Source organism: Dromaius novaehollandiae, chromosome 9 (genome assembly GCF_036370855.1).
Source record: "Dromaius novaehollandiae isolate bDroNov1 chromosome 9, bDroNov1.hap1, whole genome shotgun sequence".
Lineage (NCBI taxonomy): Eukaryota > Metazoa > Chordata > Aves > Casuariiformes > Dromaiidae > Dromaius > Dromaius novaehollandiae.
In genome coordinates, this window is record NC_088106.1 from 27,731,605 (window position 1) to 27,746,676 (window position 15,072).

The 15,072-nt window shown below is 43.4% G+C and overlaps 1 protein-coding gene across 2 annotated transcripts in view; it reads left to right on the plus strand.

Moving 5' to 3' along the window:
- HS6ST1 (heparan sulfate 6-O-sulfotransferase 1) overlaps positions 1-15,072 on the plus strand; it is a 198,947-nt gene that overhangs the window by 79,588 nt on the left and 104,287 nt on the right. The window lies entirely within an intron of this gene.

The window sequence follows — 15,072 nt, forward strand, 5'->3', positions numbered from 1 at the left end:
TGTAAAGGTGGATCCCAAGGGGCAGTTCCCTCTTGTGCTGCTGCTAATAGGGCATTTGTCTCTTCTCCCACCTGCAAGATGCAGGATGCAAATTGCCATATCTCGCCAGCAGGCTCAGCTCTGTCCTGGGAAGATCCCTCTCCATCTTGCTCCGTAGGGGAAGCTGCTTTTTTGACTGTGTGTGCTGTCCCCAGCAAGTGCTGGCTCCTGATTTCTCTAGAGAGACCTTTGAAGCTAGGGACCCTGTGTGTGGTCCTCTATGGATAACTAAAAGGTGGAAGGTCAGGGACTTCATCCAGTTAAGCATCCTCCTCTAGGAAAGAGAATATGTCGTATGTAATTAAATAACTGTCCCCACAAGGTTTTTAGGAGTAACAAGCAGCCCTTGAAGTGGAAGCTTCAATAAAAATGTTCAGTCTACCTGCTGCGCTCATAGCGTAAGCTGTTAAAGGCAGGTGAAAGTCCTCAGGGTGGTGGTAAGGCATGGTATTGTAATTCCACCCTGCTTTCTCCCACAGGCTGTTCTTAGTATGGGTGGGACTTGTAGCACTGAGCACGGTCACAAGATAGAGTATGTGTGGAAAAGCCATCTCAAACCTATGAGCTTGTTTTAAAACTAATCCATTTGTGCTTAATTTACAAACAGCTGGTTGATTTAAAGGGATTTTCATACTGGGGTAAACAAGAAGAACATTTACACAACGGGTAGACTGTCCTGCCATTAACTCTCTTTGCAATTGTTGCAGCTATCTGTTTGCATTAGATCTTAACTGCCTCAGTGCAAAGCTAATCCCTCTTGATCCTGTAGTGAAGTCATGATCCTGTGTTTGATGTCACCATCTGTTGCCATAGAAGCAACCATGATGTTGGAAATGAAACTTCGTGACTTCATGGCAAGATAAAAGCACATCTTTAGCTGCTTGCAAACATAGCTAGGAGTATTTCCATGAAGTATATGAAAAGTATGTGGGTTTAGATTTTGTCTAAATACCGTTCCAGTTCTTGGAAAGTTTATGAGCAGGAAGGGGTTGAATTAATATATTGTATGAAAGGGGAAGAGAAAAGAATCCCCAGGCTTATGTTAAGTTCAAGCTTTAAAAAAAAGCATTATGAAAAGTAATTCATATTTGGCAGAAGCGCTGTCTGTTAAAAGGTTAGTATGGTTACAAACAAGATCAAAATAGAAACAGTGTAAAACTCGACCACTGGCCAAGCATTTCTGTAGAGGTTAGCACAGATATCTCATGACTATGGAGAAAAGCTCTCATCTCACCCAGCAGAGTGTGGCAGCTGCTAAGAATGACTATTTAAGTCATTGTCACGTAACTGTCCAGTCAGGGCTTACAAAAGCTTGTACTGGAATATGCCTTTTCTTTTTTCCCCTGAAGCATTTAAATCACTTAATGTCTGACTCACTTTACAAAAAAATCTTCCTTTTCATAAACTAGAAGAATGTTTTCCGCCTCCGAAAGGTCAGGATGTGGGTCTGGCTGAACAGCAGGGGACGAAGGCACAAGTTGCGTGGTGCGGGAGGAGAACAGGGTTGATATCGATGCGTCTGAGCAAGTTGGCAGAGTGCTGCGCGCTCCTGGAAGCCCTCGCTCTCCTGTCACACCAGCAGGAAGAGGCTTCTGGGAGTATGAAGTAAAATGCAAGAAAAGCTTTTGCTTTCCTATTTACTGTACAGAGAAAAGCCAGACAGAAAGTGTAATTTCTTTCTCCACAATCAGGGAAAAGAGCTGTCCTGAGTCCTAAATTAGAAAGTGATTTATCTTTTTTTTTAACTGGTTTTTCTCTCTCCTTCCATCAATTGCTTCCTTAAGATTCCTTAGATATTTCCCTCTTAAAAATATATACTGAGGTTCATTATCTCATTTCTAGATCTCCATCTCTGAGTGCCAAAGACCAAATCATCTTACCAGAGCAATCTGGAGTAATATATCGATGTCAGAAATAAACTTGACAACCACCGAAGGCCACTGCGGTCTCCCAGGGAAGGTGCCGGGTTCGCGGCGAAGCCCGGGAGCACTCTCTCTGCTGTACGCCGCTGCTGGAGGAGCACAGGCTTGCTTCTCCCGGTTCGTCCTCGGACGTGCACGCTGTACACATCAAGTGTTCCACGTGCTCACCTCCGCCCACCTGCCCTTCTCCGTATCTGAGTACCGTGGCCCAGAGCAGGTGTTTCCCGGAGCACTGCAGTTAGAGAGCGTAGGTGGCTTGTGGTGCTCACAGTGAGGGCAGCAAACTCGAATGTTTGTCTCGCTTTTGAAGCAAGATCGAGTATCTTGGGAAAGAACTGGGTTGTGCTGCCCCCCTGCCCGGCGACCGCCGGGTCGTCCCCTCTGGCGTGTTTGTGGTTAAATACCTAGATCCCCGGCTGCCTTCTGCATGACAAGCACGCCGCTCTGCTGAGTGAGTTCGAGGCGGCTGGGTTTACTGGAATCGCTCCTTTAAGGGCAGGCGCTGATTCTGGATGTTCTCGCCATGTCTCGCCCCGTCTCTGAGGGTGAGGAAAGCCACAGAGACCCCCGGCGGAATTAGGTTCACTTTAAACATGACACACGCTCTATAGCCCTGGGGCAGGCACTTAATTTTGCAGTGTTTCAGACTTTTATGACATGGTGATTGATTTTGTAGAGGCGGAGTTGCCTCAGTCATTAGTTAAAAAGCCTGATAAAGCTGCACACAGATATCAGGTTGTTATCAATCATCGGTGTCCCTCCGTTCTCCCCCAGCCTTCACCCCGCGTTTCAAAGGGGACGAGAGAGGCAAGAGGCTCGGCCTCGCTCCCGCTCCGTCAGGGTTTCTTAGATGCTGGCGCTCCTGTCAGGCCGGCGCTGGTAGCCGCTTTGCCGCGGGTGATGGACGGCGAGCAGCGTGCTGCGCGGCTGACGGGCGGCCGGGCGCCCGCTGCAGCCCCGTCGGCCCGAGCCGCGCGGTGCTGCTGGTGGTGCCTCCAGCCGGTCCTCCGCTGGTGCCCCAGCCCGCCGTGCCCACGCTCCTTCCCCGCAGCCTCCCGCGCTTGCTTGCTGCAGCTGCCTCCACAGATGCGTGCTTGCCTGTAGTTTCGACTTGTGGCAATGTTTCAGGGTGGGAGCTTCCTTTCCTGCCTTTTTCTGTTCCCCTCCCTCCAGTAGGGTTTAATTGGTTCTTGGAAAGCTCTTCAGCACATGAACAGCAGCTCAAATCCCTCTGTGAATTGAGAAGCTGCCCAAAGCAGACACAATTGATCCTGCCTTCATTGCATGGGGTTCTCCTTTTTGTTTCTTTCTTTTTTTTTTTAATTATGAATTTTCTCTGAATCACAGAGGCATTTTTCCAGCTTTCTAGTGCTTGCTTTCCTTTGTGGTTTCTACCATCAGTGTCCTGGGAGTAGACTTTTGCATTCTGGGTTTCCTTTTTATCTTTGCCATTTGCACTTTATAGACTTAGGGAAATCCTCTCAGTACAAGCCTCTTGTTTGGTTATGGTTTGAGGTATTGTTCAGGTTATTTTAGGAAAAAATAAAGTATGTTTTGCAGATAGGTTTTTCCAGCCAGAATCAAAATATCTTCGTGACACGGCTAGTGAAGGGATGGTGCAAAGTATGGATAGCTAATGACTTACGGAAGGCGATCATCAGGTCACAAAGCTGAAAACAGTGAAACAATACTTCATCTGTCCTACATGTATCACGAAATGACTCCTGGTCTCTCAGCTAGCTGTCCAAAGCTGCAAAGTGCTTCAGACAGCTTGCTGAAGCAATACTGTTGTAATGGACTTAATTGTTGTTTTGAGGTATATTTTTATTTTTCTCTAGGCTTATGTTTGCCTTTCGTCGTGTAAGCAATTTGCAAATGTCCTTGCAGAGTTTATTTTTTGTTCTTGGAAGTCATCAAAAACCAGCTGGAGCAGCAGTATATGCAAAGCTACACTTTGCGTATTTCTTCTGTGTAATTTTTAAAAATTAGTTTTCTCATTCTAAAAGTAAGATCTTTTCTGTATCAAAGTGTGACAATAGATCATGGATGTGTTGAAAGGAGCTGTCATACTTGTGTTTTTCCTTCTAGAGGGCTTTCACTCCAGGAACTCCACTGAAAGGTTCTTGAGCGATACACAGATGACACATTACAAGCAGGTCTGAAACCATTTTGACTAAGTTTTTTCTTTAAAAAAGGGCATATGTATCCAGCATCTACGGGATGTCTGGAGCACAGCAGCAGAGCAGGGCAAGAATATAGTGGCCATTATCTTAGTGGTATTCCCGTCTCAAAGAGCTGCCAGAGGTGACAACTTTGGACTTTACTTCTGCTAATTTGTCCAGTTGCTTTTTGAACCTGTATCCCTCTTAGCATTTACAGCTTCCTACGGTGATGGGTTTCATAGCTGAACTACATATTGTGTGGAGAACTGCTTCCTCTGTCGCTTTCAAATGTGCCACCTGCAAGTCTCACTTGATGCCCCCAGTTCCTGTCCTAGAAGAAACAGGAAACAGTTGATCTCCAGGCCTCGTCTCTGTGTCACTTGATGTTATATAGGCCTAATTCATGTCCTGACTTGGTCATCTCTTTTTCAGGACAAAATGTATTTTGTAGTTGTGCTGCATCCTTTTTCAGATGGGAAAAGTGGCTATCAGCACCGCAGCTGTATTCTGTATGCAAGTCCATCCTGGTCACTGTTCCATGTTTGCTCTTCTGTTCTCAGTGCTTTTCCTAACAACTCCCAGCACTCTCTTTGCTTTTTGACAGTTGCTGAGTATCGAGCTGACATTTTTATTCAACGATCTAGTTCAGCTCCCAAGGTTTGGTTCTGAAATGGCCAATTCACAGTCCACCACTGTGTATGCGAAGTTAGGATTACATTTTCCAACATGCACGATTTAACATTTTTCTGCGTAAGTGTCCTCTGCCCTTTTATTGTCCACACACTCAGTAACGTCTTGCTGCAACTGTTTGCAGTTTGTTGTTGCCTGTCCTGATACGTTGGTATCAGCAAACTTTGCTGCGTCGTTAGTTGCCTGTTTTCATTTAATCTGGGAATATGTTGCTGGGGATAGGCTGTAGCACAGAGCCTTGTGGGGCTCTCTGTGCTTTCTTCTGCTGTTACCTGTATTGAAAGGAGTTATTTATCCTTCTTCCCCCACACCCACTGAAGCTTCCTTTTTGCAGCAGATTTTCATCTGGATCTGCAGCTCCCGCGTGGAAAGCGTTGAGGTGCCCAGTGAAACGGCTGCAAGCGGAGAGTCTAAGTAGTAGCTGGCAGATCGTGTTTCCAGACCTGCAGATGCTGTTGCTCAGAGTCTCTATGCCAAAGAAGCTGTTCAAATATGAGAGTTTTATTAAGTTTGAAGACAAGTTTTAGGATTAGGAAAAAATAAACATGTATTCCTTCCATTAATGTCTTAGAGATTTCATGTATTTTATCTGCTGTTTATCAGTCACATAAATCCATTTGCCCTGTAAGTAGATTGGAAAACGTTAACTCCTTGTATCAAGATATAGTACTAAATTTAATCAAAAGTCCCCAAGATTGGATAACGTTGTTCATTAAAGGTGCCGTAGAAAAAGAAATATTTATAATGGCGAAAAGTGTTGAGAGTTTCTCACATGTCTCAGTGAGTTTATAATCCTCTTCTTTCATCACCCGTATCCATGCGTGTACTGGCTAGCTATTGCAGAGCTGTTCAGACATAAGGCTGATCCGGTGGTTTATTGCTAAAAATAATGCCAATATTCGCTGTAGACTGAGCTCTTTTCCAAGCCATTTTCCTGTTTCTGCTTTCAGCAAACATGACATTAATAGAATAGCTTGGATAAACAATTATTTAGAAAATGCTTATTTGAATTATTTTCTCTTTGGGACTGGGAGTGGGTGATTGGTGGTGTAAGCAGGGTGATATCGTTGCTTTGTTCTGGTTGTATGATTTAAATTTCTGAAGGGAGGAGGTGAGCAGCTGAGCATAATGAATACCAAGGCAGTAATGGACATCCTTGTCCTGGCACAAACACCCTTTCAGCTCTGGAGAAAGCAGCCACTTCCTTAACATTTGTGCAAACAAAAAAATGGTTCAGCTGAAAGTTCATGAATAATAAGACCTGAATATTATGTGTAACAGCTGTTTGGTGAGAACTAACGTTTAAAGCAGTGTTTTGAAGAACTCGCCTCTGTCTTCAAGAGCATGAAGTTTCTGAAGAAACACAAGTCATTAAAATTATAAAGCCCTCGTGTCCAGCAATAAAGGCAAAATTTAGAGAGTGTTTGGGGGCAATAATGTTTGCTTAATTTAAACACGCTCTCTAAGAGCGCGTAGGCGCGTGAGTACCTGCCCTGCCACCTTTGGTAGCATAGAGACCTCTGCACAGAGCTCTTCCTTCTGCTGGAGTTCTTACGGCAAAGGGGAAGCTCTGCAAAATATTGGCCATATCTAGCTGGTGCGATAGTTCTTAGGGAACAACTGCCAGCTCTTTGCACAGCAGGCCAAAGGCTGCATGGGTGAGAGGGAAAGCAGTAACTGGCTGAGGCACTGGAGTCCCAGCACCTGTACTGCCTGCGGTTCAAGAAATGCTTTGGCGGGCTTGGGTGGGACTAACCAAACGGTGCAGATCACTGAATAGTCCATCAGCGCGCCTTGCGTTATTGGAATCGCATTTAATTTCTTCTTGTAGCGTATCAACAGTTTGAAAGGAGTCATGAGCATAAGAAATGGTGAACAAATGTGACTTAGAAATGCTGATGTCATTTAAGAGCTCCTTGAATGCTGAAAGATGTGGGTGTGTAATCGGTTTGGCTACACGGCCATTTCAGCGCCTAACTGCTCTACTCCCCTGAAATACCTTTTGCTGGATGGCCAAGGAGAGAGCCCAGAGGATGTGGCAGTGAAGCCGCTCGGCAGTGTCCTCTCTACCAAAGCGCGTGGCAGAACCTGCAGGCCCCAGCGCGCGGGTGGTCCGTGGGACAGAGCGCCCGCGGGGGCCGCCCGGGGCTCCTGCTGCCAGCGCGGCTCAGGCTGGAACAGCGAGTTGAGAGAGGGGGAGAGTTTGCAAGCACCTTGTTTTGTATTTGATTGGGCAAAAGTCTTTGCCTCTTGCAAAGGTCGACTTTCAGAGGCTCTAGTAGATTTATTCACAAGTTGGGTGAATAGCACTCAACTGGGGAGTGCAGAGGGAGGCTGATTTCCTTTGCCACCCCCCCATTCATTGCGTCGTGCAGTTCAAGCTTGTTACCTCGCTGTGTAATCTGCTCATTTTCCCTTGTCAGGAGGTGCTCACAGCACTGTATTTACAGCAAGGGGATTAGGCTGGCAGCTCTCCAATGATGCTGAAAACGGCCTCGGTGAGCCTCGTTTCGGCTGAGGTTGTCAGCGCTGATTGATTTTCATGGTTGACGGAATTTGAAATGCTTTCAGATTGTGATTTCTCACTGGGCCTGATGAGGGGGGGAAAGGCATTTTTATTATCATTATTAATAGCAGAAATAGTATTATCTGGATACTTACACAGATAGAGATTATGGGCACAGACCGGCGTGAGCAGGTGGTGTCGAGTTCTGTGTTGACAAGGAATAATCCCATCAAAACTTGCCTGCAAAATGTGCCTGGTTCATGGTCCTTCCAGGGAAAGTGAAAATTCACAGAGATTTTTCATAGATTTTACTCTTGTTATTGCTGTTGCTTTCTAATAGGAATACAGGAATCCCGGTTCTTCCGTGGGACAATCCACTGGTTTTGGTAACTTTTAAAGTACATTTTAAAACTGTATGTTCTGGGTTCGGTAAGACAAAACGTGCATCAGTTTCAAAGGTGAACGTTTTAGAGAGGTTTTTGCAGAGCTGTTTTTGAGCTAAGCAGTGTCTGCTGGACAAGGCTCTGCAGGCTAATGAATCGCAGGGTCGCTTTATTTTCGGATGGGATAGCACATGCTGCCTTGTTTTCTGCTCCTGAGCATGAATCGTTTGTTGCCTTCTTTGGGGAGAGCTGTGAATCCAGGTAAAGGTGACCTTTTTGCTGTCATCATCCATGCTTGAGCATGGGATGGCACAAGATTTCCAAAACTGGCTTGGCCGCCTTTGATACCATCTCTGCTTAACTTTTGGTCAACTGCTCTATGGCAGTGTGAGTCCTGGGGAAGTGCTGCATAGGGCAGATGAACTTGAGCTCCAGAAATATGTTTTGGGCATCTGTGTAGAGCCTATCCTGCAGTCCTATCAGATGTGGCAACTCCAGGTTGTCTGTAACATCAAAGATAGAAGTTGTTGCTCTGAGTCTTGCTCATCACTGACCATCTCTCCAGACACACAGATGTAGGTTTCTTTATATGTCCATTTTTTGCTCAGTCTTCAGAACCAGCAGGTATTTTTTACACTCATGTGTCAGACTGGGATGTCACTTCATGTGACTGACGTCTGTCAGCTGTGCAAGAGAAGCAGCAACTCTATCTGCTGAATCCTCCAAACCTGCACCATGACACAGGTTTCTCCCGTGTCTCATTAAAAGCATTACTTATCCCAGTTTAATTTCTGTATAAGTAATGTAGCTTCCAAAGTAATTACAAGAAAATAAACACTGAGGGCAGCACAGGAATAGCGTTAAGGTTTATTTTTAACATATGGAACATCTGTCAGTTTTTGTGCTATGAAGACAACATATCCTAATGCTTTGAAATTAGCTATGTTACTGTTAAGGGTAACAATGAAAAACACACGCACACCCCCCCCAAAGGATGTCTGCTAATAGCGTTGCTCTGAAAAACAGTCTGATCTTTGTGGGAAATGCATTACTCATGGAAGCAGGAAAACACAGTGGCTAATGAGAGGAAATTTCAGAGTTGGATCAGCCTGCTCATCTTTGTTTGAAGGGATCACCACTTAACTGGAGAAAAAGGTCTTTTTAAGTTCAAGGCTGAAGTATGCTACTGTCCATGCTATGGTAATATTCTTTTTTCTTTTTCCTACAGTACAAACAGTAAGGAAAAATAACTCCATACAAACATCTTAGTTTAAGGCTACAGGCTTGGGGACATGCATGTAATGTATGTTGTGTATCACCCCCTAAGGCAAACTGATAAATCTAAGATTGTGCTTCACTTCAGGAGATGTTTCCTGTCATGCCTACACACCAAGAACGCTTTCTGTAAGTCATTTTATAAACAGGTACCAAAGACCAGCCACCTCCTCCTCCAGGCTTACATTAGCCTCTACCTACAGGACTCCACAGCAAGATCCTGCCTGTGGCTCTCAAAAGTGCTGCTCTTGGCCTAAAAAATCCTTGAGAGAGCAGGGCAGGTAGAGGACAGTTGGCAGCCACTGAGTCCTTTTAGAGTAAGAAGGAGATAAGCTGTGGCCTGGATATTTTTTTTTCAAGCTTTCGTGAAGCATATTTAGTAAAAGTTTGGCTACATTTATGCAGTTTCTGTTGACATCACAGTGCATTTACAGGAGCCTTTTTTCTTAATTGTAAAGAATCACATTTTGGCTGCAGGTGGTTTCCTAATTTATAGGCCTATAAATGTGAGATAGATAAATGGCGATGTAGTCCATCTCACTGCAGCTGATGGTTTTGCCTGGTGATCCAATGGTAGGGAAGGGTGCTGCTGTTATCGGTGCTTGTCTGTTAAGGACCAGTAATAACTACTGTCTCAAGACTGTGTTTCTTTTCAAAAGAGAAGTAGATGTCCCTAGTGTGACATATGATTAGGATCTGGCCAGTTCCTCCAAATGTTTGTGATAATCTTTAGCCAGTTTAGACGTATGCATTCTCGTCTTGCACAGGTTCTGGACCGCTTTCTTCATGTAAGACAGAGAAGCAGAGTTGAGCGTTACAATCCTAATGGGCACGTAGACAAAGTGAATAGATTATAAACGCACACAGCTTGGCTTCTATGAGAGCCAGAGATGGTTACTTGTAGGTAGGTAGTTTGTCTTTTTTTAAAGGATATGTCAAGGGACTCCCACTATTTGTTCTTCACTGAATTCACCAACCCCCTTTGGTGGAAATCGGTCACGGGCTACAGTCAGGTTATGCTTTAACTCTTGCACTTGTGCAGTTAGTCCCAGCTCTGTCAAAGCAGGTGGGCCAGATTCTGCTCTTTGACGCTGAGAAACTTTCCTGCGTCGTTTAAAAACATATTTGGTAAAAATATTGTTTTCACAAATGATGGTTTTGTCTGAGGTTTTGTTAATGCAGTATACGTTTACTAACCGGTTGATTATGCATCATAGTTCATTTCATTACAACGTTAAGTCCTGAGAAAATTGTCTTGGCTCCTTTCACTTCTCTGATCTAGATTTTTTTTCTTCGTAAACTTATTATTGCTTAATTAGTTAGATGCCTCCTCTGTCATTTTGTACTGAGAAGGTAAATTGCCCAATTATTCTTCTCTGTGCCTTTTATTAATTCAGATAAACTTGAGGTTGTTTTCATTTTAAAACCTATTTGTAGTAATAGCTGCACACGTGGAAGCTATCCCTTACCCCCCATGTGTAACAGAGGAGACAGGAGCTGGGTGTGGTAAACTTTTCCTCATCTTGGCAGCTACTAAGACATTTCATGGACCACAGGATTGCACATCAGAGGGCACAGCCTGCTCTGCCTTCTTGCTATAGGTCCTGGCTGAATCTGGAATGGATTAGGTAATCATATAACATATTATTGACTCCATTAATTTATATTTCAGGTCTTCACTAAAATCAGTTTCAGCTTTTTCATTGAGCTTCCCTACTTACTTTTTGCTTGTAGATGATATGATCAGATCAGACAGTAGTAATCATGTAGAGGGCATGCCATTAGCTTACCCAGTACAGCATTTTCCATTTCATTGCTATCAGTTTTAGTTGTGTTTGGTCTGTCTCTGCAAACTGAACAGAGAGCTGCCTATCATGATGGCTGGATCTTATTTCTGGAAGGCTAATCCATCACAGCCTAAGTCCTGAGTCACAGATCCTTGCAGGTATTTAGATGCCTATCTTCTAGTAATGTGTTTTCAAGAGGTGTGGTTTTGCCTGAGCTTTGTTTGTTCAGTTAGCTCTTCTTCTGAAGCTGCCCAATTTTGTCACTTGGGAGACTTTTAAAACAGTTGGCTATAAGTAAAGGTACATTACCATATTACCCTTCACTTCCAGATCTTTAAAAGCCAGACAGAATGCTATTGAAGTTGGTGGGAATTTTGCCACTGAATTAAAAATAAAAGGGATTTGAGCCTAGTACCCTCTCTGTGCTGGGTGACGTTCATTTAAGAGTTTGTCCCCCGTTGATGCCCCCCGTTGTTTAGTCTGTGATAGGATGTTCTCGCAGTTCTGTGTTTCTTTAATGGCCTCTTTTAGAGAGGACTTAGCGAAAATTTCATTGCAAATGTGGATAAATTGTATCCTCTTCTGCTTATTTATCTGCTAGTCAGAGAATACTGTTCAAAGTAAAATATTATGATATTATGCTCAAAGAATATGTATGAATTGCAGCTTTAAAATACAAGCAGGTATGCTATACGTATTTATATTGGCATACTGTCTAAAAACTATCACACAGGTTGTTTCTAAGACATTACCACGTGGATACTCTGTACTCACTGATTCTAAGTTTTGTAGAAACAGGGAGCAGGAAACGAAAGAGAGACTTCTATCTTTAGTCTCCGCTTAAATTCCATCAAGAGTATAAAAGTATCAAGGTCAGTAGAGTGAGCCAACGTCAAAAGTATTGCTTAAAATATGGAGCTTAAAATGAATACCAAATGAAATTCAATCTGCCTACTCTGTCCTTACATGGGTGGCTAATAAAGCATGTATCTGCATTTCTTCACGTAGGATAGACTTGTTTTTCTGGTTCCTCAGAATAGTTTTGGCAACATTGGTGTCTATCAAGAACCGTTTATTTTTCCCTGCTTGCTCAAGGGATATACTTAAATGGGAATACAGAAAAATAAGCATCCGTATGGATCTCTAGTGTCAGAACAATTCGTATTATTATAGCACTCCAGCATCTTAGTGGCAGTGCCAAGTCTCACGCAGGAGGGCTTTTCTCTTCTGTGTTTATCTCATCTAATGCAGCATACGTGTTCGTGGGGTTCCAGTGCTCGCTGCGGGTCCGCGCGGCCTGAGCTGCCCTGATTGACTGAAGATCTTTGCGGCAGGCTTTACATGCTGGCAGGCTTTGTTCTAAGCCTTCTGTCCACTCGTTATCTGTAGGTCTTTTTCTTGTAAGGGCTTAAACTTCTAATTAGCTCTTCCTTCTGGAAAGAGTCCTCTCTCACAAAATTGGGACACTTTTTATTTTTTGTCACAGGGCAGATTGTGATACAGGAGCTAAAATGTCCTTTCTGGTAAGCAGGATCCAGCCTGTAGTGGATTCAAATTCAGCGACTATATTCGACAATTAAAAGACTATTCCATCTGCGTGGTGAGGGATGTTGTAGAAGGACTTCTTTGCACGTGCTACCGTATCTCTGCAGGCTTTGGCTTCAGTTAGCCACCTTACACGAGGGATATATTTTTAGGTTTGGCTTGGTTTGAGGGAGCTGGAATAAGATGCTACTCTGTTTTTGAGAGAAGGAAAATGTAGAGGTGAATGTGGTGTGCGCACCACCAGCACTTTGGTCCTAATGAGCGGCACAGCCACAAGCAGGCAACAGGCAACGTTTCTGTAGAGTAACTCTTGCCAGACAAATCTGCGTGTTTTATTTGCTAATTTACAGAATTAGTGGCTGAGAGGAATGCAGTTTCAAGGCAAACATGTAAGATATGCAAGGAGAGTGATTTATAGAGAGAGAACAGGAACCAAGAAATAGGAAAATTTGAGAGAGGATGTCAGGAGGAAGGAAGGGAAACATCCTGACATTGAAGTTGATTAATTTGGGGATAGTTTTCCCAAAGGATGTTGAAGGCTAGAATGATACAAATAATATTTAATATTTTTTAGGGAACATATTTGTAATGGGAAGGACATGAGCCAGATAAACTGATTAGCCTGCTTAATCTGTAACACTTGTTTTGCAGAGTTTTTCTTTTTCCAGAAATATTTGCTGGCTGACTTTTAACTTGTGAAAGCCCAGTTATTGACCTGAAGAATAGGAGCTGCTTTTCCTTTTGACGATCGCAACCTGTTTCATCTGTCCTGCCTAAACAAGTACCCACCTAACTTGATAGGGTAAAGATCTTCACCTACGTGTTACGTTCCTGTGTTACTCTGTTTATCCAATGTGCCGCTTTCAAAAGCAGAGTGAAATGGGACACTTGGGGTGGTTACACAACATGGTGAGAGCATTTTTAATCCAGGGTGATGTTCCAGTCATGGCCAGAGCATACATCAGGCTTGAAGAAATCTTAGAAGGGCTTGCTGCGAAGCTTATGCAAGGAACAAAACCAGCAGCTGCCTGGCCCAGCTTTGAACTTAGCAAGTCCAGACCTCGCGCTGTCGCCAGACTGCAGCCAGGTGCGTTGCTAACCCGCCTCGGGTGCGCTCCCTGTTCCAACATGAGCGTATGACTGCAAGGGCTGCACTGAAGAGTGAGCCCCTTTTCCTTTCATCCCGTGGCATGCCCTCTAAGGGATGCATGTGCGTTTTTGGTTAAGCAATGTGAATTTTTTTCTAATAGCCTGTGGTATTTAACCACACCTGACCATTAAGATCCTGCTGAAGTTTTATTTTAAAATTCTGGGTGAGACTTTCTAAAGTGCCTTTGCCGCTCTTTTAAAAATGCGGATCTTCAATTTCTAAATAAATACACTAAAACACAGTATTTCACTTCGATGTACCTTTGGTGTTTTTTTGCTGTTTTCTTTCCTTAGTAATAGGAAATGTTCATAAATGCCAGCTTTCTTTTGTTAGCCTTTGTTACTTATTATCCTCAGGATATTATATCTCATTTAACATCAAACCTAGTAATAAATTAGTACTCAAATACATGATGGAGTTTCATATCTAAAGCACATCTGTATCAAAATCAAAACTCAATGAACTTCACATAAATTGTCATACCTGTCTCGGGGCAAACGTTCGTCTTTATAAGTGAGGGAACCGGCGGGGGGGAGAGAGCAAGACCAGAAGCAAAGTATATTAAATCAAGACTTTCGTTTATGTATTTAAATAAACAAAATCTCATCTTGCAGAAAAGAAGTATGAGGGCTTTTGGGTACTGACTTGTTTTGAAAACCTAATCCAAACTTTAGAAAAGAAAAGGTAAGATGGTCAGATGATCAACCATTTTCTATATCCTGACCAGTTTTATGAGAATTAAATGAACAAGTTTTACTTGCTGTTTGTCAAACGCTTAGAGCACGCACGTTGTCAACTGCTGCTGATGAATCAGTGCACAGTAAATTTTAGTGACTTGGTTATTCAACTCTTAAGCTTATGTTGCAATAAATTTTTAGTACAACTGAGGAACAGACAGATGAGGTGTCTGCAGTCGTGTGAATGTCTGCTTTTAGGCAACTGCCAGACAATATATTGAAATAGCAGTAGCATGGTAGTGATAAAAGTATAAGAGTATATGAGTTTCAAGGATGGCGATAATATCTTTTGTTACTTTAACTGATAAACCTGGGAAAGCAGGACAAGCTTTTGATGATAGTTATTTAATCAGCTGAAATATCAAAGCATTTTCTTCTATCAAAGCACATTCTTCTATCTGTATAGTGTGGGGACCATATTTTCTGAGCTTTTCATGATGATTCAGTAGTTCTTTAAATAGTCCTGCTAAAGCGTGTTTAAATCAGTCAGCAGGAATGAAGAACTGCAGTTTTTGCCGCAAGAAGACAGTGGGTGTTAAAGCAGACTCGTTAAGTGTACTTGGGAGATGGGTTTGAAAGCTTTCTTCATTTCAAGACATGTTTTTTGGAGTACTTTTCAAGCAATTAGCTGAAATTCAGCAGTCCTTCGCATGCCAGGACAGTAGCAAGGGTGTCTCGTACGGGGGAAAGAAGCTGCTCGCTCCAGGAAGGGATCTGCTGCATTCCCGTATGTGCTCGGCCTCTCTGTTGACGGCAAGCTGCATGAGTCAGGTGCCAGCGCGTTTCCCCAGCGTGGCGACAGGATGGATGGCGTATTCCCACCTAGGGAATTCACTGTGGCTGCGTTTCTGTGTTGTTAGGAGGTCCCTGCCATTG